A 22333-nucleotide genomic window follows, 5' to 3' on the forward strand; every position below is an offset into this window, starting at 1 on the left:
TACTAAATCTAGCCCACGACGGATTAAAGCCCAAAATGATTTGATAGTGGCCCAGTGGCACTGAGGCTATAGGAAAACAATATATGGGAGGCAGCAATGATTCTTATTATAAAATTGTGTGTGAGAGTTTGGGCCATTCTAAGAGGGTGTGCTGCTGCCTGCAAATGAAACAAAACGAATTAGTAGAGTTCAAATCAGACAGTGTCACCTGGAGCAGTGAGAGCTTCGTGTAAGGGGAAAAAACTGAACAATGGATGCGTTTAAATACCGTTTATTTTGTAAAAAATTAAAATTTAAAATAATAAAAAAATAAATAAAAATTACTTATGTCCCATGAACAGTACAAGAGACGCTAAAAAAAAAAAAAAAAAAAACCAAAAAATGCAAAAAACGCCAAACGCATGGAGTATCCAAACGGAGCTTATGTGCCAGATATTGGAAAGATGAGGTTTTTTTTTTTTTTTTTTTTTTTTTTTTTTTTTTTTTAATTCTTTAGTTGCAAAACATACATAATAAAAAATACAATTAGGATTTTTTTACAAACATGTCGAAGAGTTGAAATATCCTGATAGAATTCCAAATGCTTGATAGAAAGGTAATGTTATTTTCTAGAATGAAAATATTACTGTATTTAGTGTGAATCTTAAGTTAGGATTGAAATATTGCAATTAATGCTTAGCTTGTTAGAGGTGAAAATTACTTGGATTACCCGACAACTAGTTCTAGCAGGTGAAATCAGCTGCATGTAAGATAAGTGATTAGAAATGACTCATGCATGCACATTATAAAAAAGAATATAATACAATCAAGAGAGTACCAATAAAATATACATATATAAAATAATAATAATAAAGAAGTTTTTATTTATTGAATTCAAAATGTAAATATTGCTATAATTAGTAGCAAAAAAGAAATTTGAAATGCGCACTAAATAAATTGTCTTACACTTAGCAACAAAGAATGATACATCCCAGTAACAAGAAAATAGTTGAAAACATAGCAGATAATATAGTGACTGATGGTCGAACACGTCCCTTATCCTTCCTTACTATCATTGCCTCAATTATTGGGAAATTCATAACTAAGACATAGAATGAGATGAAAACTTGTACAAGCATCTGGTCCCAATTGCCCACAAAGATCACCCTGACAAGTCCACCAATGAAGGAAACCAAGTTCAAGATGATTAGAGAAACCATAGGAACAAGAAACATATTTGATGTTTGGAAATCAAATTTGCCCATTTTGTATAGTTTCACTTGTTCAGCGTCCTCAACTTTGTTGGTGGGCAAGAAATTGGCTTCTCTTGTTCCAATCCTCTTCATAATAGCATCTAAGCTTCCATATAAGTGAGATGTAATTGACTTCATCATCCATATCCTTTGTTCATTTCTCCATGTTTGGAATGATCCTCCAGTTGAAAGAACCTCTTGTAAATGTTTGGAAATGGCTGATGAAAAGATGAACAAAAATATAACAAAGTAGGTTTCTGAAACCTGTCAACAAGTATTGATGATTATTAGGAAATAGGAATTTTTTTTGGGGGTGTGGGGGGAGGATAACTTCATAATTAGGGAGAATTTGAATCTTTAAAATCTTCATTGAAAACACCAGGAGGTGCTAGTTGAGTGATGAAGATACTTGCAAGATGTGGAAAATGTTTTATATACTATTAAAAGTAAAGTAACAAGAGGGCATGATAGAAATGTGTGTATATTCTTACCTTAGGGTACAATGGGATGTCATTAAGTAGACATAACTGAGGAATAGTAGCAAAACACCATAATGACAAGAAATATGAAATGGGGTGAAATGCAAGTTGTGCATAGCACAAGCTCTCAAATATAGACATTCTTGTTGGTCCATATGTAAGAGGGCAGAACTTTGAGAAACTGACTTCAACCAACCCAGAGCTCCATCTCATGCCTTGAATCAAGAAGTCATTCAAATTGGTGGTGCCACTTCCTAAGAATTGTGGCCTCAATGGATCACAATAAACCGAAATCCAACCTTTGCAATGTAAGGTGAACCCTGTAAAGTAATCTTCCACCACAGAATTATATAAGAAACCAACCTGCAAATGAGAAGTCAAAATATTTTATATGTAATATCATTTGTCTATAATTGAAAAACTAATATAGGAAGGGAAGATGATAGGAATTCTACAAAGTTTACTATATTACCAATACAATCGTGTTACCAATTACAAAATATAATTTAGATATTCATTTATTATGCTTTTGAAATCTACTAATTGCACAGATTGTCACATTAGTTTGTCTAGCTTATATAGTAAAATTTGTAATATAATTAACATTTTTCTACAGTGAAAGAATATCTCATTAGGTCTACTTGCCTCTTTGCCCCATTTAGTGTCATTTTCATAGGTACACGAGGCTAATAAATGAGTCTCTTCTAGCAATCCGTACTGGTCATTAATCACATAAGGCTTGTAGCTTCCGTGAAGGGATTTGATTAATTCATTCGACGAACCAAATGAATGTTTAAGTTCCTCAAGATCGATATCTAGAAAGTGAAATTAGTGGAACTAGCATCAGTCTCTCATATTAGTAATAAGTGACGACATTAGAAACAAGCAATCGTCATGACATTTTTTGTCAAGAGTCAAGACAAATAATATTTTAACTGCACAAAGGGTTACTTCCACACCAACTTCTCAGTTGAAATATTCACGTAACCCCTTTCTGTAATTCAATGGAAACAGACAAAATCCCACAAACCTTGTATAGAAGAACCTCCACATAATGACACTCTCTTGATATAAAAACCTGTACCAGACAAGATCGGTCCCTGGAGCCCATACGCACCTTGCCACAGTACCTAAAAAGGGTATAAATTTAAGCCAATATTGAAAATTTTTGTCTTCATCCAGTCTTAAAGGCTCGTACATGCATATGTAAGTATTCAGTTTTTGTTTCCATACCGAAAATACGTATCTCGGTATTTGTCATAGATGTCATTCTTACTGATATTATGGAATCTTTGAGGGAATTGAACAAAAGCTAGCGAATGCAAGAACTTAGAGTCAAGATGAAAACACATTGCTCGTCTAGCTGAAGTCGGGTCATTGCAATACATATCACAATCCAGCACTAGTATGTAAGGGGAATTGCTTATCATGCACGAGACTCGTTGCTGCAATAATACTTGTCAAGTTCTTGATGCGTAAATGATACTGAATAAGTATATATAGCAGGGAAAGAGTACTCATACAAGGACATTGAGCGCTCCAGCCTTAAAATGGTGGGAATGAGAAGGCCTTTTTTCACGAGAAACATAAATAAGCAGAGGCGTCTTAACTTGGTCTACTTGCACTCTATCATTGGAATTATCCTGTATCACCTGGCAACCTCGCAAAATTAAATATTGTTAGAAATACTGAATTGAATAGTATTGTATTTCTCACTGAAAGAATATACATGAGTGCCTTTATATAGAAGGCATATGAGTGCAGTACAAGTAAATATGAGTGTAGTACAAGTAAATATGAGTGTAGTACAAGTAAGAGTGCTAAACAAGTAAACTAGTTGGGCCTAAAGCCCACAACACTATATATGTTAACAAATATTATATGGCAGGAATGATAGAAAAAGGAAGGAATATTAAAACATATAAAAGGAGAGGAAGAAATTAAGAGGCTGAAAGTAATTTGCTTTAGCATCTTATATTTAGTTTATTGAATATGCTTTGTTCATGTATGTTATACTTGATTCGTTGTCCAATGAATTACACTGTAGCTATCACAATGCAACATCATATTGTCTTGTTAAAATCAAGCTCATTAAGTAGTACTTTGAACCAAAATACTTCTTTTGTTGCCTATGTTACTACCATAAATTTTGACTCTATAGTGGATACAGAAATTGCATCCTACAAAGTAAACTTCCTGCAAACTATACCACTAGCAAACATAAAGACAACATGTCATTGATCTTATAAAATCAATATCCCTTTTCTTAATCGAAATCAACATAACAAATAGATTCTATACATGGTCTCAGATCAAATGCCTCCTTGTAGTTGTGAGTGCCTACTTGATTCTTGAAAACACATTTTAATACGTTCCAATGCTTTTTTTCGTGGATCTATCATGTATCTACATACCACACTAACAACATAAGGAATATCAGTCAAGGTTCACATAAAAACACTAACAACATAAGAAATAGCAGTCAACATAAAACACTCAACTGCATTTTGACTCCTTAACTAAACTAAGACGTATCTGTGGCGATTATTTAAAATTGGAAGCAAGCGGTGTACTATTAGGTTTAAGTATTAAGCATTCTAAACCTTCTAACACTTTCTTAAGATATTTCCTCTGGGATAACCAGAAGTTTCCCGTCCCTCTATCATGTTGAATTTCTATATCAAGGATCTTCTTGATAAGTCCAATTCCTTTGTGTCAAATTCATTATTACTCAATAAAGACTTCAACTTAAAATTTTCTTAATTACAATCTGAAGTACATCTTCTCCCTTGTTAGATTTGTTAGGTTCTAAGACCTTAGGGACTAATGTATTAAAACTTCAATATGTAATGTGTTGGCAAACCATGATCAAAACATAGAGTCTAGATTTAAGTTTACTGAAAGTGTTTAATTGTAAAATTGGAATCGAGTGATTGCAGAAATTATTGAAAAAAATCTGCAAGGCTCGATCTATCAAAAATTAAATTCGATGGATCGAATCTCGAGCAAAATTATTTTTCTGCAGAATTTTCAATTCAGCCCAAGCCTGTTTGACGTGTAGGGTTTTATGTTTTACTCCAAGTATAAAAGGAAAAACCTTAACTACGTTTTAGAAGTCCTTTTGAGTGTTGTGTGGTGAATTTTTTATGAGATCTAGAGGTGTTTACCTTCATACACACACATAGGGTTATTAAGATCAAGATTCGTATCAAGAGCTTGATAATCACTTTAGTTGCTGTTTAAAAAACTTAAAGAAAATCTGAAACCTTTGAGTAGAGTCTCAAAGTTACAAGTAGGAGAACTTGTGGTTGCAGCAGATCAAGAAAAGATGTAGTCCGTGGACTCGGGGCTATCACGTGGTCGTGGTAGTAAGTTTTCTACACGAGGTAATAATAGGATGTTAGTAGTCTAAGTCTTATTGTACAAACTTCAATTATTTCTTAGTAGATCTATTTTTTACCTTGAGGATAGTTAGGTTAAATCCTCCCCAATTTTTTACTAGTTAGGTTTTTCTGGGTTATCATATAGTTGTGTTCTTTATATTTCCGCATTATTTACATGATATGATTTATATGTGTTAACTTAGAACTGAATAATTTATCTAAGTAATCACTTGGCTAAATAACTAGGTTAAACATTTTGTGTTTAAGGGGTCTTAAACTTTACAAGATCATTTGATGCCTTCGAGCTATTTCATATATATATGTATATATTTTCTCTTCTAAGTCCCCATGGAGGAATGATATCTTATCCCAGAGAACTTCTAGTGGGGAAATCCACCTAGTTTAAAAGAATTTGACCAGTGGGCATCCTTGATTTAGAATAGGTATTGTTAGGGGTTGATGTATGTAATCCGATTTTGCCCTCAAGTAAACCAGCCAAGTGCTTTTTATGGTCACCTGCAGCAAATAGATTTGTCAATTGAGTATTGCTACAAGCGGTTCTCTATACGCTAAGATCCTAAGATTTTAGCTTATCAACTCATCTAGTATAGCAGGCGGTGTAAGGGAATATTAGACAACATGGATCTGATGTATGATGAACTATTTGGCTTACCATAGAATTGTTCTGAACTTTTCGATGAATGGATCTTGGAACATCGGGGGCTAGAAAAATTGAAAATACATGCTAGAAATGAAGTGGATACCAGTTAAAAGAATGAAAAAATCAATAGAAATAATAGTTTTAGGTTGGCAACCATGAAGAATTGTAACATTTTCGAACTTAGTTTGTCTAGTTGTTTAGTGTAGAAATATTCAATTAAACAAAATAAATGAAGTTCAGCGCAATTGAAGACTTAAGAAATCTTAAAAATTAAACTGCAGATAAGTTTCACTTATCTCAACCGATAAAGATCCACACCTTGACCAAATGAGATTTTTGTAAATTTCATATCTGGCTTTTTCTTTCAGCTGTTTGATCTAGGGTTTTGATAGAATTGAAGGATATTTAAATAAAAACACTAGAGCATGTTTTTACATATTCAAGAGGGTAGTGTTTTGCACACAGGTCTAGAGATTTTTCATACCATTTTGAAGCTACAACTAGAGACCTTGGGCAAACAACAGATCCAGTTTTAAAGCAAAGGTGCTGCATCAAGTCAACCACAGTTGCTGGTTTAAATTTTTGAGTGGAGATCTCAAAGTCACAAACTAGTGTATTTGTGTGAAACAGTTTCACAGTAAAAGAGTCTGTGGATTTGAAGTTACGTGCGGTCATGTCAGTAAGCACTACATGAGGTAGCAGTTGATTTAGGATTAAATCTATTATACAAACTACAATTCTATTAGTGAAATGTTGCTTTGAAGATTATTCAATTTAAATCATTTCCAAATTTTTTACTATGAAACTATAGTTCCAAAAAGTTTTTGTGGATCATTATTCTTGGTGTTCTTGTGATTTGTGCTTGTTTGATGTGTTAATCTTATTAATCAATATCATAATTAATCTAATTAATAATTTGGTTAAAAGTTAATTAAATCTGAGACAATTGGGGTCTAAAAGCCTTACAATAGTGTTGTCTATGTTATTACCATGGAAACACGTTGGAATAGTTTATGCAATAGAGAATTTGTGTAAATTGATAGGCCTTCCATTTTGGTATTTCTAGGTTCTAATTCTATGGCCTTACTGTGACGTAAGAGTGGTTGATTGCAGTTTGTGAATTCAAGAGGTAAGTGGTATTTGCATGTTTTAACTATCAAAACTATGGTTATAATGAAGAAATATTTACATTTATGTATACATCTTGTTTCATACTCTCGAAATTTTTGATCTTGATAATTACAAGAAAGCCTTGATTACTTGTTAAAATATTGTGGGATGTGCTGAGTTTTATATATATATATATGTATATGTATGTATGAGACATTTCAAGGGTATGAATATTTTGAAAATATTATGGTTTTAGTTGCCTATCATTTGCTTTGAAAAAGTCACTGCTCAGTTTTAGTCATGATGTTTTGAGAAAAGGGATTATGAATATTTTCCAAAATTATTGTGGTGAGAAATTGTCTTGAGAACTTCCTATTTTTTTACTCATGAAGTTTTTTAAGATTTGTTATGTGTCATTTTTTCTTGCAAAGATATGGAAATATCATGATATTAACTTATCTATTTTGCAAAGGTTGTATTGAATCTTTTTCGTAAGATTTGTTTCGAAACATATTGGTTGTGGGCACTTTAAGAAATAGTTTTGAAACCCTAATAAGACAAGTCGTGAATAGTGTTAGGCTCATAATTTATTGTAATTGGCTAATCTTTTGATAAAATGCACTTTACTTGTAATGGGGTAAATCTAAGATGGGTTTAGTACTTCAAGAAACATATTATTCAAGTCAAGCATTAAAGACATAAAGATTAGTCCAAGAAACAAGTGAAGAAATGTTGTTTATTAAGTCTCGACAGATAACTCAACAGAAGCCTGTTATCGGGACTTAATGTAAAGTTTGATAGATAGCTCGACAACAACTATACATGGCAAAACGGGTCAAATTCTCTAACCCAACCCGAAAAATACCTGACCCGAACTCGATTTTTTTAACCTGAAGTAAAAACAGGTTGACCCATAACCTGACCCAATTTTTTGCAGGTCAACCCGACCCGACCCAAATAACCCGTGACCCGACCCATTAAAAAAAATTCGCTACAAAAATATTTAGACTACGTCCTAATACTAGGTGCATAAAGCACAAAGCACCAGAACCAATAGCCAATAAATTATAGATATAGACAACAGACAAGACAATAACTTCACATTCAATTTGATTATTTGAGTTTCACAACCAATAAAGCTTCACAGAAATGAGAGAATGAGATAAGACAACATAAGACAACCATTTAAAAAAAAATCTCATTCAATTTGACTAGTTGACTAACTGTACTCCAAAGCCAAAGGCATAATCACAAACGTGAAACATGGTTCCTCTACTCTTGTCTCTTGCGCCTCTGCCCTTCTTTTCACACTTTCACACATTTGACATTTCACACATTTGCTACTTTGGTCCATGACATGTAGTATTTTTTTTTTTAATCTTTTGTAGGAATGATATTATAAGTGATGTAAACTTAAGATGGTTTGCTAGCTTACTTATTTTGTTTGTTTTAAATTCTATCTCTTTTTGAAGTTGTAAACTTGTAATTATATGCATTTTGACAGTGAACTATTAACATTGAAGACTTTTTCCATCATGAATTTATGACTATAAATAATTTTTGTCATGCTCAAAACTGTCATAATTGAAAGGATATTAACAAGTGGCATTAAGTGCAATTTATTTCCTTAATTGATTTTATTCATTCTCTCTAAACAGGTTGTCAAAGTCATTGAATTTTTTTAATTGAAAAAAAAATCTTGTTTGAAAAATATGAGTCAACCCAACCCGCAACCTGATTGACCCGTGTTAGGACATATGTGATTCATGTTAGGAACATATGTCAATATAGAATTCATTAATCCTTTGACAAAACGCACTTTACTTGTATTTGGGTAAATCTAGGATGTATTTAATGCTTCAAGAAACAAGATTTCAAGTTCAAGTGTTAAAACCATGCAAGTCTGTCCAAGAATCAAATGATGAAGTGCTAGATTTTAAATCTCTACAGCTAGTATCTATCGGGGTTTAAAAAACTGTTTAAGTCCAATGCTCGACAGTTGCTCGATAGATAGGGTATCTATCGAGGTTTGTGAAAATCAGATTTTCAGTTCTGATTTCAATCCAATCCGTTAGTATGTGTTTAGGCATTCTTTTCTCATAGCCCTAAACATATATAAGGATTATTTTAAGGGCCGTCACAGTAAACACATTTGCACGAGTGTTAAGCAAAGTATTGTTCATGCAAATTGTGACCAGAAACCTAATTTGCCTAGTTCTTCTTTCTCTTGAAGAAGCTACTGTGTTTGTATACCGTACGGTTTTGTGACTAAGGAGTTTCGTGATCTTCATTATGTGATGAACTGAAGAACTTTGCAACCAACATCCTTCTCAAGTTGGTGATTAAGTCATGTATTGAGATCCGCGCCTCTATTGGTTAGTCACGTATTGGGAGCCATGCATTAAAAGGAGAGATTGTCACTACAAAATAAGTCCAATTGGGTATTGGGGTATGAATTCAATTGTAGGTTGGTATAAGGTACTTGGATTCCTTTACTTGTAACCACTTGTTATGATAATAGTGAATTCTTGGGAGTAGTGACCTTAAAATCACCCGGTCAAGTTTTTGCCTTGGAGGTTTTCCCCATTCGTAAACAAATCACCTTGTCAACTTTATTTTTCGCTGCATTTTATTTTAGTTGGTGATTTGTTTGTGCTGCCACGTATATTGCATGTTAATTTGATTAATTAATAAACTTGGCTAATTAATCAATTTATTCATCACAATGGGTCAATATATTCTTGGTCTATCAAGTGGTATCAGAGTAGACACACTCTAATTAGGTTTTGGTATCAGAGCAGACACACTCTGATTAGGTTTTAATCTTTGCTGTGTAATTCATTGCCCCTGTTTGTCATGGATAGAGGACAGTCACTCATTATACCTCCGTTATTTGATGGTACTAACTATGCATACTGAAAAGTACGCATGAGAGCTTTCTTGCAGTCTCTAGATGAGAAAGTGTAACAAGCTATGGAAATAGGTTGGACCAAGCCAAAGGAAACGCTGGCTGATTGGGATGATGCTAAGATCAAAGATGCAAATTTCAACAGCAAGGTATTGAATGTTTTATTCAGTGCTGTCACGAATGAGGAGTTCAAGGAGATATCCTCCACTGAAACTACAAAGGAAACATGGACCATTCTCTAGACAACTTATGGGGGAATAAAGGTTGTTAAGGACTCGAAACTTCAGAGGCTCACTACTAGCTTCGAAGAGATTAAAATGGAGGAGGATGAGTCATTTGATAAGTTTTATGCCAAGCTCAAGGACATAGTGAGCTCAGCTTTTAATCTTGGAGAAACTATTCTCGAACCTAAGATTGTGAGAAAGGTACTTAAATCTCTACCCGAGAGATTTCATGCCAAGATCACCGCTATTGAGGAATCAAAGGACATCGATAAAATTCCTTTGATAGAGCTGGTTGGCAATCTGCAGACCTATGAGTTGGGTTTGACAAGGATTGGGAAATCAAGTAAGGGTAGGAGCATTGCACTGAAGGCCAAGAACAGTGACACGAATGAGTCTTCAGACAACGAATATTCTAAAATGTAGTCCTACATCACAAGGCAATTCAAGAAGTTCATGAAGAATGCCAATGCAAAGGACTTTGTCAAGAATCATAGGTAATCTAGTTCTTCTCAGTCTAAGAGCCAAGACAAAGGGAAGAGGGATGCTAGGGATGGTGGTTAGTACACTGTTCCCTTAGGACCCAAGTGTTTTAGGTGTCAAGGCTTTGGTTACATGAAACAAGAGTGCCCTACTTATCTCAAGTCCATCGAGAAGAGCAAGGCACTTGCTGCTACTTTGAGCGACACTGAACCTGAGGATAGTTCCGAAAATGAGGATGATGGAATCCTAAATTCCTTCACCGCCACTGTCAATCCTACTGAGGGGGTTGTAGAAGATGTGGATGAAGAAGAGGACTTGGTGGAGTCAAAGTTTGAGAAGATGGATGAACAAGATGACATTCAAAAAGCCTATGCAAAGTTATACAAGGTCTCCGAAAAGCAGGAGAAGTTGTATAGGTTGGCTACTAAGAAGCTCAGTGATGTGGAGCTCCAACGAGAAGAAATCTCCACAAAGTTTTATGAAGCCAATCAGACTATTGGAGCACTGAGGTTTGAGAACAATTTCTTGGCTGAGAAGACCAAGAAGCTTGAAGCGGAGCTGTTTCAAGTCAGAGCTCAGTTGGAGAGGACTTCAAGTGCAAAGCTTGATGAGATGCTCAGTATGCAAAAATCTGCCTCCAATCGAACCGGTTTAGGGTACGATTTATCTGCTCCTAATATTGCTTCTTCTAGTACTACTGTTTTTGTTTCTCTTGCTAATAACATTGAATCTGAAAATAATAATGTCAAAACTATGATAGCTAGTTAGAATATAGACAATGATAAATCTATCTTAGGAGCACCCTCTAAGCTTACTAAGAAAGAAACTAAAAACCCTAGGGCCAAGAAGGGAAATGCTCAAAAGTCTAAACAGAAGAAGCAGCATCTCTGTCATCATTGTGGAGCAGCTGGACATACTCGACCTAATTGCTATAAGTGGCTAGCCACTCAACAGAGCAACAGCATGGTCTCATCAGGAAACCTGAGTCAGTTTCCATCCTCTCTTGCTCCTCTTAGAGATCTCCTCAAACTCCTCATGTTCCTTTCCAACTTGAATGGTTGCAATTCTTCCCCCTCACTGCCGATTCAAGGGTACGCTAAAAGGAAAGGTTCCTCCAAGTTGTGGAAGGAAAAAAGGCTTTAAGTGATTTAGTCACTTTTCTCTCTCCCTTTTTTTGTGTGTTTGCATTACTTGTGTGTTTTGCTTTATTGTTTTGAGTCAGTCTAGTTTTTATGCATTGATTTGTTTAAACATGTTTTTGTTTGTGTGTTTTTAGTTTTGCTTTATTTTGTTTTTCAAAAAAATAAAATAAAATAAATTTGAAAAATCAAAAAAATATAAGAACAGTGTGTGTTTGTGTACATTGGTACTTGTGTACCTTGAATGGCCAATGAAACAAAATTTTCTAAATTTTGTATCTCTTATAACTTAGATGAGCATCTCTATGCACAACTAAGCAAGTGAGTTTTGTGGCTCATGTTTGTGATAAGTAAGATTAAGTAATCTCTTGTACTTAACACTCATATCACTCCTTTTATCAGAAGGACTAAAAAATCATAAAATAAAGGCATAAATAATTATCTCAGTACTAAAACTCGTCAATTATAAAATATCTGTGTGCAATTCATAAAAGCCGTGCTCGGTAAGGTGTAGCACTTGCATAGCAAAATTAGGATGTTCAAGCTTATATAATTGGGTACTTTCTTTTCTCTCTTGTATGCCCATGCATGATATGCTTAAAAAATATATATGCAAAGAACATGAAAAGCAAAAAGAATCAAAATGCTTTTAATATGGTTGCAAGCGTGTTTCTAGGAGATGTGAAAGTTATATGATGTACCTCCAAGGTAATAGTCCCCATCAAACAGTTATGACTTTGTGTGAATGTATTTAATCCTCCCATATCACTACTTTTCACATAATGATGTACTTATGCTCTTTTGCAAAAGTTTCACACACAACACATATGATCTTTGCTAATTTTGATACTATTGTACAGGTACAATATGATTTGGCCATCACAAGGAATACATGTGGTAGTATATGCTTTCTAAACTGTCTAAACTTGTTTTTAAATAAAATTTGGTTAGACTTGTTTAGTGTGTTTCAATCTAGGAATGCTTTGCATTGAGGATTAAGGTTGTGTTTTTGTGCTTAACATACTATTTGAATGCTTGCCTTGATGGTTATCTTGGTTGTATTCATCTTGTGTTATTTCTCCTCCTTGAAATCTCTTCTTTAGGATTCTCGACAGATAGCTCGATACCTTCTCAATACCTACTCGACAACTCCTCGATACAAGCCTCTTCTATCAAGATTTCAGGGTTTCTCTCGATACGTCTTGATAGATAACCCGATCCATCAAGCCAAATTCTTTGAGGTCTCTATCTGCTCAATAGCTTTTAGATACCTTCCTCGATCTATCGAGATTTAATGTCGTCGATACCTCCTTGATACCTCTCGATCTATCAAGAATTTGTTCTCGATAGCAGCTCGACACCTCGTCGATCTATCGAGATGCATTTTCTATATATATATATATATATATATATATATATATATATATATATATATATATATATATATATATATATTAGGTCTGACCCGGTTTTATGCAAAATCAAATATCTCGATTTCTCTCACTTCTCTCTCGACCCAAAACCCTTCTTTTCACCAAAATTCCTCCTCCAATCAAGATTTCAGCCTAATTCTTGTCCAAATCTCTTGGTATATGCTCTAAATCTTTCTTTTTCCCTTTCTTCATGCATTTCTCGCATTTTTGTGACCTAGGTTTTAGGTTTGGGAGAATTTTGGGGTTTTTGTGATTTTGTCAAAAATTTTGGGTTGGATTTTGTTAAAATGAATTCACACGATCATGCATTGCATTCTAAGTTCATTATAACAATGTTTCATGCATTCTAAGATTGTGTGACTGTTTATACACTGTGAGTGCTGTTAGGTTGGATTGAGTTTTTGCCCATGATGCAATTTTTTTTGCATGTAACATGTTTGTGCATTATCATGCATTGCACGTTGTCTTTTACTCCTTTTGTTAGGATTTGTGCCCTTAAATCCTATTGTATGATGCTATGTATGATATTATGTATGACATTATGTACGACATGATGTATGACTTAATATTGTGTTTGATAAAGTTATTTTATTATTATCTAAAATAATGGTAACATGAATATGGGACATTATCATATAGTCCATGAGATGCATTGTATGTGATTTATGTGAAAAGTCACAGAAGATGTAAATCACAAGTTCTTTGTAAACTTAGAATTTATAGTTCGTAGTCGGTGATGAAATTGGGCATTTCATCTGCGAAGACTATAACGTGTCAACTAAGATGATTTGTCTTGATCATGGAAGTGGAAACTTCTAGTTGATATGTTGATATGTTTTAAGAGTTAAAATATATTGAACAGGACCGCTGTGAGATTTATTATTTTTCTAACGACTGTCAAATGAATAATAAATCTCACGACTTCTATTTGCATGAACTCTTAATCCTGAGAGAATAATAGACCTGATCATGAAGTGTAGGTTGCTTTGATATATCAGGAGTGAGACCTGAAGTGACGGTCAAAACCTCAGTATGTTGGGCAGCCACATTTAGTGTTGATGGAACATATATTCTCAAGATGGAATTCATAGTCTCTTGATGGAGATATAAAATATTCCCTTGAGATCAGTTTAATGTTTTCAGTTATTCAGAGAGTTAGGCCTAACCACTTTAGTAAGAAATTACTAAAGTATATATTTATGAAATTGGATTTCATAAATATATAATGAATAACTTTAAAGAATTAAACCGGGTACTCAAGGATAAGATGTAGTAATCTACAAAGCGGCAGTCTACGTTTATGACTTTGTGTTACTACGAATATTTTATGAAGGGGTTACGTGTTTAATAAAGTCTTGGGATATAATTTATTAATAAGGCCTAGAGTGCAATTATATTTATATAGTGGTATTAATGATATGATGACCTCTTGGTGATACACCGTTTGTCACTCGTGACAAAAAGGGGAAGTTATTTTGTAGATGAGAATAGTCTAGGTCTTAGGGGGAGAGCTAGCATAGGATATACTAGATAGGGGGAAAGTGTTTTTGAGGGATGTAATGAGGTCTTTTCTCATTACATGTACCATGGTCTTATGACCACTTTTATCACATACATTGTATTCCTTGATATATATATATATATATATATGTATGTATGTATGTATGTATGTATGTTTTCTTCACCTTTGTCTCACATCTGTTATTTCTTTTCTATCTTTATGCACATGTTTCTCCTTGTATACAAATTGTCTATGTTTCACACTTGTTGCCTTGATGAATCTTGTTTAAATGTTTCAAATAAGACAGGTTTCAAGTCTATCATCATGCCATGATCTCTCTTTTTTGCAAAGTCTTCAAGAGTTCATTGTAGGGTTAGACTTATGTACATCTGTAAATTATGGGACAGTTATGTTAGACTTCTCTCATAATTGTTTTTTGTGGTTTTGTCACGGAATGCCAAAGGGGGAGATTGGTAGGGTCATAATTTATTGTAATTGGTTAATCCTTTGACAAAATGCATTTTACTGATAATTGGGTTGATTTAAGATGAGTTTAGTACTTTAAAAAACATGTTGTTCAAGTCAAGTAGTAAAGACATGAAGATTGGTCCAAGAAACAAGTGAAGAAAAGTTGTTCATTAAGTCTTAACAGATTGCACAATAGAAGCCTGCTATCGAGACTTAATGTGAAGCTCGATAGATAGCTCGACAACAACTCTATCTATCAAGAATTACGATTTCAGAATTTCCAGATCTAAAATTCGGCCCAAGCTTAAGTATTTGTTTAGGGTTTCTTTTCTCAAAACGCTAAATATATATAAGGCTTATTTTAAAAGCCGTCACACACAGATACAGAGACCAAGAGACTTATTTTCTCTGTGTGAAGCTACTACGTTCGTACGTCATAGAGTTTTGTAACTAAGTGCTTCTTGATCTTCATTGTTGATGAAGTGAAGAACTTTGCAGCCAATAACATCTGTTTAAGTTGGTGGAGTTAGTCACGTACTAGGATCCGTGCAAAGAGTTAGTCATAAATTGGAGATTTGTGCATTAAAGGAAAGAAGTAGTACAAGATCATAGAAAGAAGTACTATAAGATCAAGTCCAATTGGGTATTAGAGCAAATGTTCAATTGTAGGTTGGTATTTCAGGATAAGCCAGGGTAGTTGTTAAGATTCCTTATACTTGTAACCGTTTGATTGTTGATTAGTGGATTCTTGGGAGTGGTGACCTTATATACTTGGTGAAATTTTTGCCTTGCAAGGTTTTGCCCATTTGTCAACAAATCACCATGTCAAATTTATTTTCTGTTGCATTTAGTATTTTTGGTGATTTGTTGGTGCTTCCACGATTTGCATGCAATTGAACCTAATTAATCAACTTGAGTAATTGAATTAATTAACCGGAGTCAAGTCATCTTAACCCAACAAATAGAATCATGAAATCATAGCTAATCCCCAAAGAGGGATCCCAGCCAACTTTCAGTTCCAAAGAGAGAGCCATGCCAAAGAAAGGGTTCCAGTACCAAAGAGAAGACCGCAAAACTTGTCAATAGGGCATAACATTGACCATGAGTAGAAAGATCTAGGGAATTGTTTTATGTGATTGTGTTTGATGATGTATCATATTTTATGACCCTATTGACATTATAAGAAATATTTTCCTGCATTTTTATGAATAGCTTTTGTGATCTTGATACCTTGCAAAGTAGTGATTTTGTGAAAGAAAAAAAATATGTAATTTTTTCTGAACAGGTTCGCTCCCACATCCGAGGTTAGCAAGTCCTCTTACAGTCTTACTAAAGTATCTCAACCACCCTTAATTCCCATTCTTTCAGATGGCAGAGGTAATCTGGAAGCAAATATTCCTTAGGTAAAGGCAGTTGCAGCTTAGTTGGAAGGGAGACTTTATTTGCTAAAGTTTTAGTTATGTATTGAGAAATGGAGTGGAATGATCTCATTAGAGCTCTTATTGATTGAGGAAATTTTACAGAGTTTTTATTATGTAATATTTGATTTGATTCATGGTTTCTATATGATATAGAGACATATATAGGTTGAATATTTAGGTGATTCATGCTTTCCAGGCCCGGGTTTAGAGAGTGACAGTGGGTTTGTTTAAATAAGAGTTTAGGTGAAATCAAAGTTATGAATACTGTTTCAGAATCTGATTTGGTGAAACAGAACCCCAATTGGTATAACTTATAAGTACATATTTCAACTAATATGTAATCCTTAAGCTTAAATATTATTGATTTCATTTCGTTATTGAAATGAAATTGACTAAATCAATCTTATTGATTTCATTTCGTTCCGGCCGAAACGACTGGAATATCCATAGTTTTAAAAACTGAAATTGACTAAGAACCAGAAAAAGGACTAGTTATTGATTTTGTGGTCCGACCATGATCAAACCGGTGTTCAAACTAATGATATCATAATTAATATAATTTAAAATATTCAAATAAAGTTTATGTGAATTTTTATTTTTCATAAATTATATTAAGAAAATATAAAAAATTTAAAGATTTTCTTTATGCTTCCTTTTTTCTTTTTCCTAATTATAATTGTTGACAAAGTATAGTATGTTATATACAAAGTACATTATAAGTAATTGTTTAATAGTTGAACTTGAACTTTTAACTATGAAAAAAAAAAAAAAAAAAAAAAAACCGAAGTCTAGAAAACGTCAGAATGACTAGACAAGTCACTCATTTTATTCCCACTTTCCTAGTCACACGTTTACATTTGTTTTCTTTTTTTTTTTTTTTTTTTCCGCTTAAATCTATCACCACATTTTACCAGGCTAAAATAGCCATATATCACCATTTGGAAAAATATGCATAGATCTACCACTATTTATAAAATATTTTGCAATCCACCACCTTTTTGAAACTCGAATTTGTCGTATAACTGAAGTTCCAAAAATTTGAGTTCTTTGAAAAATTAGCCTTCAAATTTGCAGTGCAATTTTATATGAAACTCAAGTTGCATAAAAAAATTTCAAAATTTTTCCATGGAACTCGAGTTCGTGGAACTTAAGTACCATGAAAAACTCGATTTCCCCAAACTCAAGTTCCCAATTAATGGTAAATCCCTACATATTTCAGAAATAGTAGTAGATTGCAAAATATTTTCAAAAACAGTAGTATTTGGCTATTTTGATTCACGTTACCACCTACCATTAGTTCCTTTCCCCACACTTTTTCGGTAACTAATATAGTAGACATCCTCTCACCTACTCTCTCTCTCAAATCTCAAGTCTCTCCCTTTTTTTAATAATAATCCTCCTCCTCCTCCTCCTCCTCCTCCTCCTTTACTTTTCTACGAATGCATGCTCGTCCTCCATGGGGCTAAAAAGAAGAGGTAGATTGGCATTTGACAGAGGACCAAAAAATTCCAATATAGTAAAGAATGTGTAATTCAACTATTAAAATTTTAAAATATGTAGTATGTTTATTTTATTGAGTAAGATTGTAGTTTAAGGTTACAGTCAGTTTTATAGCTAAACTTTGTCCAATTGGATATCATTGTAAATGGTGGACACTTCCTGTCTCCAAATCACAATCACATAAGTCAACAAATTGTAAAATTATGTGTGAAAAATGATTTTCTCTATAGCAGATTGCTCATTCTCTCACTTTCCTCCCTTAAATGCAAGAAAAAAACTATTACATACACCTTATTACACACATTTTTTTTAACTAAAATCACGTCGTCAACTCACGATTTTAGTATTAAAAAAAAAATGTGCTCAACAAACACTAGCCTAAATGAAAATTCTATTTTATTAAAAAAAAAATCACTTCCTAAAGTACAAGGTGCCATAATGTAGTCTTTGAAAACTGTTCCAATCGAAAATAAATAAATGGTATTTCAAAAATGAATAAAAGGAAGTATTAACCAATGCTCTAAAGGCATTGTTTAGGAGTTATTTTTAGAATTATTTTATTAGGGGAATGATAAAACAATGAATGTTATTGACAATTTTTTATATTTTTCATTAAAATAATGTAAAAAAATTTTATTATAATTTATTAACAATTATCTTAAAAATTCTCAAAAATAAAATAATTATTACCTTAAAAATATCCAAACATAATGCATAAATATATATAAACGGTGAAAAGCCCACATTACAAGCTCCATCGGAGCTTGACAAATCTGTAAATGAAGATTTTTTATTATTTATTTTTTTGTCTTTTTCACTGAGAGTAAATGGAGTTCTCGAGATAGTTAACCCCACAATTAATGCCAAACTCACATTTGACTTTAGGTTTCTCGAGTCAACACCATAATTGTCTTAATAGCAAGTGTTGTGTACCAACTACCAAATTAAATAATCTAGATCAAACAATCATCCTAGACCTCGTTAAAATTTGAAACTTTTATGAATTTTTTATTTAAAGCATTATTAATATTAGGCGTGCTTAAAACTTTATTCTTTCCTCTTTTTTATAAATAAAAATAACTTCTTCTTTTTCTTAGAAAGAAATAAAAATAACTTTAAGCTTCTCGAGTCAACATCATAATTGTCTTAATAGCAAGAGTTGTGTACCAACTACCAAATTAAATAATCTAGATCAAACAATCATCGTAGACCTCATTAAAGTTTGACACTTTTATGAATTTTTTATTTAAAGCATTATAAATATTGGGCATGCTTAAAACTTTATTCTTTCCTTTTTAAAAAATAATAAAAATAACTTCTTCTTTTTCTTAGAAAGAAATAAAAATAACTTTAGGCTTCTCGAGTCAACACCATAATTGTCTTAATAGCAAGTGTTGTGTACCAACTACCAAATTATATAATCTAGATCAAACAATCATCCTAGACCTTGTTAAAGTTTGACACTTTTACAAATTTTTTATTTAAATTAAGCATTATAAATATTGGGCGTGCTTAAAACTTTATTCTTTCTTCTTTTTTATAAAATAAAAATAAATTCTTTTTCTTAGAAAGAAATAAAAATAACTTTAAGCTTCTCGAGTCAACACAAAAATTGTCTTAATAGCAAGTGTTGTGTACCAACTACCAAATTTAATAATCTAGATCAAACAATCATCCTAGACCTCGTTAAAGTTTGACACTTTTACGAATTTTATATACTATAAAGCATTATAAATATTGGGTGTGCTTAAAACTTTATTCTTTCCTCTTTTTCATTAATAAAATAACTTCTTTTTTTTCTTAGAAATAAATAAAAATAACTTATTTGTAGGCATAAATGAATTTTCTCAATCTTCCTATCAGGCCACACGTTGACATCGCAACTTTAATTTGCACTGCAGTTGTCCTTGTCATTTCTTCAGGGCTGCTCTACTTGGAGCCCGGGGTTCAAACTAACCCCTTGAATTGGACAAAAAAAAAATTATTATAATATTTATTATCTTATTTTCCTTATTTTGACATTTAATTAAAATAAAATTTGAACATCATAATTTTAAGGCTAACTGAAATAAACTTAAATATAATCATTTTAATTCTTAACAATAACTTGACATTTTTAAACATAAAGGAAAATCTCAATAACAAACTAAGTTGATCTAAAATTTGGGAAAATTTTTTAATTAGCCTAACAACAAAACTAGAATTTGTTAATCTTAAACCTTAGAAAAAGCTCATTGAGATCTTAACAAATATTAAATAAATCAATCAAATGAGAAATTGGTGGATGAATAATTGTTTGACTATGTATATTGAAACAAATGTAGTTAGTAAGATTAATAATGAAAATATCATGCAACAATTTCAAAATACAAAGCATCCATGAAAGGTTTTCACTTTTCAAAGTAAATCAACCAAATGCTGAGAAACAATTGATGGGGTATCGAAAATTTATTTGTATTCCAGCAATAGAGACCAGTAGGCTTGCACAAAGAGTAACCCTAGGACCACCATTTTTCTCATATCTTTTTTACAAATATTTTATGTGATTGATTGTTTATCACTTTTTATATAGACTCACCATTTTTTTTTTATCATTTAAAATCTTTTACATCAAAGTTGTAACACAAAATATTGTGTTCATAGATTTTCTCTTGCACAAAACAACCTTGATACTAGGACACAGTCTAACAAAAAGAAAGGCAATGTTTGTTATGTCGTATGTTTTACACGCAATATGCTTTTTTAACTTGAAAATATGAATTTAAATCACGTTATCAATTATAACTCAATCACACTGCATAAGATAATTTTGCCACACAAGAAAAGTGGTACCTCAATGAGAGAAGGGTGATCTCGAGCAGTGATCCCACTGCCATGCACTGGATCCAGTAATCTTCCTCTTACTTCTCTTATTGATTCCTTAAACATCTCGTATCTTTCCTGCACCAATATCACCATATCAGGTATTTGAGGCTGCTATACATAGAAATTTATGGCCAAAAGAAAACTGAAACGTCCACAAGTAATTAGGAAATACAAAATCAAAACTTTAGACACATACGTACACGTACTCATCAAGTAATACTGTACTAACTTTCACATAATTCAACACTAACACTACTTTATTATTTTCAATTAAGAACTTACCACAGAATTGCGAGAAAGAATTTATGAAAAAAGTTGTGTATATAAACAGTAGACGTATTGAACACCCCCCCCCCCCCCCCAGGGAGGAAACTAACCTTAATCTTCTGTCTCTCTATCATGAACTCGGAACTCCCAGAACCTTCGTCATCATCCTTAGAAACCGCCGAGTAATAAGCCTCCGGGGACCTCGTCTTGAGTCTGTACTTCCTACAAAAAGGAAGCCACCACCTTGCAAAAGACCAAGCCTCCTTCATACCATGCAAAGTTATAGGAGACCCTCCATCATCTGAAAGATATACATGAAGCTTCTCGGGCGGGTAGTCAAGTGCCATGGCGGATAACACAGTGTTCATCACCTCCACAGTTGGTTCCTTGTCTGGATCTGTTGTGCATATGAACACATCAATCGCTGGGAGCTTATCATCCTCTGGCAATCTCTCTGGAAAGACTGTTCGAGTAACTGGACGCCACCGAAAAGCTTGGTCGAGGAGCCATGTGAAAGAGAGGAGGAGCTCAGAAGCGAAGACAAGAAGCCATGGTAGAAATAATGGTGTGGCTTTGGCGTTGGGATCTTGGTCTTGGAAGAGAAAAGAAGTTCTGTAGTAAACCAAGAAAGCTAAAGCTGTGGAGTGGAGAAGTGCATGTGATCTGTTTATGAATATGGAGAGAGTTTGGACATGGCAAACATGGAGAGGTAGGGAATCCTCCATTTCTTTCCCGAGCGCTGCCTGTACTACCTAAATTTCCTTGAAATGAATCTCAATTATCAATTATGCGTAGCTATCTATATGTACTTAGTATGCTACCTACCTCATTTCCACTGAGTTAACGTTGAACTGATTTGGTAACCTATAAAATATTCTAATTCTGTTGTCTTGCAAATTGTTAGGGCATTCACGTCAAAAGTCTCAAAAATTTTAACATTTAGCATTTTAAAAAATCACTTTATTTATTTTAACAACTCATTTTACAAAATATCTAGCATCAAAGGTTCTATATTTTTTACTACATTTAAGTATTTTTTTTTTTTTAATTATTTCTTTATTTTACAATACATATTTCTTTCTCTCTCTTCCTCTCTCTCTCTCCCAACCTAGCAAACTCACACAGACCTTCGCAACCCAGCAAACCCATATCCACCACCACCCGAAAAAAAAAAAAAAAAAAAAAAAAGAAAAAAAGAAAAGAAAAGAAACACCAGCCACCCATACCCACCTATCTATCCAACAAACTCACACTCTTTGTAA

General features: G+C 33.2%; 1 pseudogene; it reads right to left on the reverse strand.

The window, feature by feature from the left end:
• Positions 1–931: 931 nt before the first annotated feature.
• On the reverse strand, positions 932–21796 carry LOC142621348 (quillaic acid 3-O-glycosyltransferase CSL1-like; annotated as a pseudogene).
• Between the last annotated feature and the right edge of the window lie 537 nt (positions 21797–22333).

This window comes from Castanea sativa, chromosome 12 (genome assembly GCF_040712315.1).
Source record: "Castanea sativa cultivar Marrone di Chiusa Pesio chromosome 12, ASM4071231v1".
NCBI classification, from domain to species: domain Eukaryota; kingdom Viridiplantae; phylum Streptophyta; class Magnoliopsida; order Fagales; family Fagaceae; genus Castanea; species Castanea sativa.